This window comes from Mus caroli, unplaced genomic scaffold (genome assembly GCF_978045245.1).
Source record: "Mus caroli unplaced genomic scaffold, Mus_caroli_1 scaffold_3, whole genome shotgun sequence".
In the NCBI taxonomy this organism is placed as follows: domain Eukaryota; kingdom Metazoa; phylum Chordata; class Mammalia; order Rodentia; family Muridae; genus Mus; species Mus caroli.
The window spans coordinates 112,686,415-112,691,933 of NW_028227258.1; positions in this window are offsets into that span (position 1 = coordinate 112,686,415).

The window sequence follows — 5,519 nt, forward strand, 5'->3', positions numbered from 1 at the left end:
TATTTTTCTGTACAGGCACATAAAAATAGTAATAATGTAATAACAATAATGTAATGAATAACTTAAAATAGACTTACTCCTGCCCTCGACTTACTTTCTTGGAGTTTTCTCACAAGTGCTTAGAACTCTCTTCCCAGTGCTCTATTCTTGGATTCTGTTACAGCACTCCACAAGTTGCTTTGCTCATCATATCCATGACAGCAACAGTAAGCCTAAGAAAGATGCCAGTGAACAACCCTGCATCATATACTCACACAACCATGAATTCCTCAATGTCTTCTGCCATGGAGTAGAAATGATCAGTCAAAACAAACACCCCGCCCTTTAAATTGTTTTATTAGGTCTTTTGGTTATGATGGTGTAAAAGTGACTAAAAAAAGTGCTTTGATTATACATAATGCAATCAATGTTATTATTTTTTTTCTGCTAGTCTTTGCAAAATGAAGTAAGCAGTGAGGATCTGAAAGATTTTGCCCATCTATTCCCAAAATAACTTCTCATAAGCCAAAGCTACAACAAACATATGGAGCAAAACTATGGTGGTAACAGACTCCTTTTATCTAAGATTGACTTTTCTGGGGAATCTATAATGTGCTAGAGTAAATTATACTATCTATGTACCATTTAATTTTATTTTTCTCTATTTCATGGCAAGAAGGATTGTTGCCAATGTACATATTATTAGACAGCCTTTGACTATCAAATACACAGAATGTTGAAATTTTTTTATTGCTTAAATAATATTGTCTGAACATTTCCAATATAAATAAAAACAAATTACATTTAAAGCTCTTTCTAAGATATATTATTGGTGAGGTTTTTTTGTAGAGTAATATTCACGAGCCAAACTTTGATTATTCTTGTTGCTTTGCATGCAACTGTAAATCTCATCAGACTTTCTACCTGCACCCTAAGTGCTGCTTTTGGCATGGTAAATGCACTAACATGAAGCATTTATACAGTGTACATTGCAAGTTTTTGTATTAAGGCAGACAATGACCAAATGACAAAATGATGTCAGGAGCACCTAAGGGCTTTCCAAGGAGAATTTCAGTGTAGCCCCGATATCTGGGGATGCAGTCCTGCCTAGCTAGGATCCTGACCGCTCCTTGTGGGTAGCAGTACCTAATCAAATAAGCAAGTTATTTTTTGTATGTGCTGTAAAATCTCTCTGCTGGTTTAAAGAAAGTCAAAGGGCTACAAGGACTTTAAATGAGCAATAAAAAGCAAACAGCTGAACGCAATGAAACTTAAATGAGTTTTTTCTCTGTAGGAAATTTTAAAGACTCTTTGCCTTACAAAGATCTATTTTACACTGAAACTCTTCCAAAAACCTCACTTTTGTGCTATAATAAAACCAAAGCATTTAAGTTACAGATAACATTCCACTGCACCTACTAGACCAAAAAAGAAAAAGAAAAATCATTGTAAAATGTCATGAAACTCAAAATTAACTAGGGACCATGCTACACCACTACTAGTAATTGCCTCAACTGTTCTGTCATGTGACACTTCATTTGCCATTGAGAATGTAGAAATACTCCGGTTTGCTGAATTTTGTGGACATGGTTTTATGATCGGTTACCTATAAAGAAGTTGATGTGCTATTGCACATCTATCTCAAAGGAGAACAACATAGAAAGATGTAAATGCTCTTTAAACCACTTTCCTCTCAAATTCGTCTACCTCTTTTCATGACTCATCACATGCTCTGGGTAATGCCCAAGGAAATGAGAGCAGTGAACATTACAGTAGAGATCTTCACTGGAATTTCAGAGATTATTACCTATAGGAATGCCTCTGTGAATAGTAAAGATAAAGATATAGACAGCTTGAAACTGTGTCCTTCATTTAAAAAGGAGAAGCTAAGAAAAAATTGTCCAAATGAACCCCCGTATGCAATATTGCTCATGTATAAAAGTCTCTAATTATAAAGGAGTATGAAGTTCTACTCCAACATCAAACTGAAAATGCCAAGTGGACTTTTCCATAGTAGGATGATGAGTTTAGATGCCCGAGAGAACTATGGTTGCTTTGAATGAATGACATGAGACAATGAACATACTTTGCATTGTTAGCAGGAGTGTTAAGGGTATAGATCTACACTAAGAGGAAAGTACACAGAGATGCTGGCTGCTACAGTTTGTGTTTGAAATGTCCCCGACAAGGTGCTGTGTTTGTCTCTTAGACTGTTTATGGAAGTTATGGAATGGTTGGAAAGTAATGTATTGCTGAATGAGTGGCCTCTGTTTTGGGTTGTAGCCTGTTTCCCCTTTTTGTCCATGTGAGAAGCCATTGCCACCAGGGAATCTCTTTACCAAGGATTTCCTACATCAATGGGCTGAAATCTGTGTGAAACTTTCTGCCAAAATGCTATTTTTCTCCTTTAAGGTACTGTTTCAGGTGTTTTGTGACAATAGTGAGACTAATAAGCATAATATGTATGTAAATCCAAATGACTGTAAATTTCTTATGCATGTATAGGGTCTTCAGAATGAAAGAAAATACTGTTTATAAATATGCACAGACCACGGGACAAGTCAAGACAATCTCAGACAACATAGAACATATATGATCTTCTTGATATAATGCAGTGAGATTACCACATAATGTGTCCCTGGGGAGGGTTGATAGTACAACTGACAAATTCTTCAACATTAGTAACCTTGAAAATTACAGTCCTGTGGAGGAGACAGCTTCTAAGAGTGAGACAATTTGGGCATCTGAACGATACAAGTGAACAAAACCACCCAAATTAGTGGCATTGGCTGATTACTGTCAAGTTGCCTTCATAGCTTACAGAGATAATGAAAAACTGAGGATCAGCAATTAAAGGCTAAAGGTAAGAGTCCGAGTCCTTTGTGTCTTTGTGAAAAGAGGCTTTTATGTCATGCGATGGAAGACTAGACAGTGCTGAGTACTACCCTGGAGTAGCAATGTTCCGAAGACCTTTACAATGCTTTATCAGAACTCACTTTGAACTTGGGACCCTGAAATAAGTTGAAATATGCTTGCTTTGACCCAAGAATCTTGTCTCTACATTCACATCTCAGACCCTAAACCTTTCAGAGTTCAGTCTTCCACTGTAGGACATGCACATCACCTGTAACCAGGGCACTGAGGAAGTTTATTCTCAGAACAACAGCTTCAGAAACTTTCTAAGGAGCTCTACTTCCAGATACCAGGTCAGTTGTCAGGAGAAGACATGAAGATACCATTGTTATAATAAGTTACAGCTATGGACAGAAGGCTATCCTTCAACACAGAAGTGGTTCATATCTTATGGCAATTTGAAGATCAAATATTTCAGTAGATAAACAATGTAATACTATACATATTATCAACAAAAAGAAAGAGTTGGAAGTAACTGAAAGATTTTTCTACAAATTATGAATTTATGTTTTCTTAGGTTTGCATCACACTTCTAAACCTTGGATTATATTTGCAGGACCATTTTCCATCTATGCATTTGTGCATTTGTCCTTTTAAATGATAGTGATTTACTGTGAGACACCTAGTATAAAGATTTTTAATGTGTCATATTTGAGCTTTCCACTATACTTTAAATATAGTAATTTCTGTAAATCTTTATGCTTCAGGAGTTGGCTATACTCTCTAATAAAACCACTGTATATGAAGTTTTATAGTAGCATTTTCTGCCTGTGTGGGTTTTTGTTTGAATTTTGGAATTACTAGATTGCTTTGCATCAATTTTACAGAAAGATACACTCTGATAGCAATCTTCCTGCCTGTGCTTTAACCTTCAACTGTCTAATTACATTTCCTAGAGCATATGCCCATACCCTTCAGGGGAATCTCCATGAGTTCTATTTAGGGCGATATTCTTAGGATACCATTTGAGAATGCATGTAAAATATCCTTGCCTAGCATGTCTGAACTCACTTGTTACTATGTATTGTGCATTTTATTTGATAGACACCTGGAAAAGTTGACTTTTGTACTCTTTCAACTGCCTCTAAATCTCAGTGTTACAAACCTCTATTTTCCACAATAGCTACCACAATATGAAGACTATAATAAGATTTAAATTTCAGGGTTTCAGAATCAAGAGAGAGGAAAAGATTTCACCATATCTACAAGACATACAAAATCTTTTGAAATATAGATACTTCAAAACAAATTCTACTCTCTCCAGGAATTCAACTGACTGATTAAAGAATATTGGACTGTGACAAGCCTCAGTTCTTCATAAGGAGAAATATGCTAATTTGAATATGCTTGTCACAAAAAATAAATTTCCATTTATTATTTGAGAAAAAGAATTCATTATTTAACTCTGATATTTTATGGAGACTCAATTTTTTTAACCTACCTAGACAGATAAAAAAATACCCCACCAATACTACTTCCAGCAAACAGTGACATGTATAGGGATGCATCAAATATAAAGGTAGAAATATGAATGTATAGATAGGATGAGAATTGTTTATGTTTTTAAGAAAACCTATAGCTGAGGTTAATGTTTTAATTCAGAAACATATGTGATAATTTTATCATAGGCAATGTGACAGATAGAACTAGAAGGCAGTCTCAAGTTCTACTCATCTGGAAGAACTCAGTCAGTAGAATGCTTACAACTCTCCATGAAAATGTATCAGTGTATGTTTTGATGACGGCTCACTTCTTTTTATTACTAGCAGTGAATCACATTATCCTTCATGTAAATAAATGCTAATTCATTTATTTATGCACCATAGAAGATTTTTTTTTTTGGAGTCCCTGCTTCTCTAGCTGTAGGAATGCAAAAAAAAAAAAAAAAAAAAAGAGTAGCATACTCATTTTATGAAAGCAGTTGCAAGAACATGAATGGAGACTTATGTATGACAGTTCACCTTGGTGAATTCATTAGGAATCACAGTCAGTTAAAGGCTAGGTGTAGCTCACTTGTAGGAATCTCTGACAGCTTTTCCTTCTTTCAATCCTCAGCACCACAAAGAAGATAAAAGTCACAATAAACTGTAGTACTATTTGAGAGTAAAGAAAATCTTTCTAGCTCTCCATACCAAGCTGATTAGGAATCTTACAGGTGGTGTGTGTGTGTGTGTGTGTGTGTGTGTGTGTGTGCACGCACATGGGTGCATGCTCATGTATTTTTCTAAGATTGTTAAGGACATATAGAAGAAAAATATCGTTCATTATTTTCATAAAATACTAGGTATTTTATAATAGAGGAAATAGGTTTTTGGATCAAGGTTTGAGTAGACTTGCATTTGCCCCTGTTGATTTGTTATAAAAGAAGAACATTATGGCAGAGACAACAGCTTACATTATTATGGTGGATAAAAAGCAGAGAGAAAAAGAAAGATACTTGGGTCCCAGCATTTTTTCTAGAGGCTTTCTTCAGATAACCTAATATCCCAGCAGGCTCTTCTTCCCAATGATTCTATTGTCTTCCATTAGCACCACAGTCTGGCAAACAAGCCTACCATACATAATGTGTGGGAGACATTTAATACCAAAGTATAGCATCAAAATTTATTCTATTAGAATATAAAATA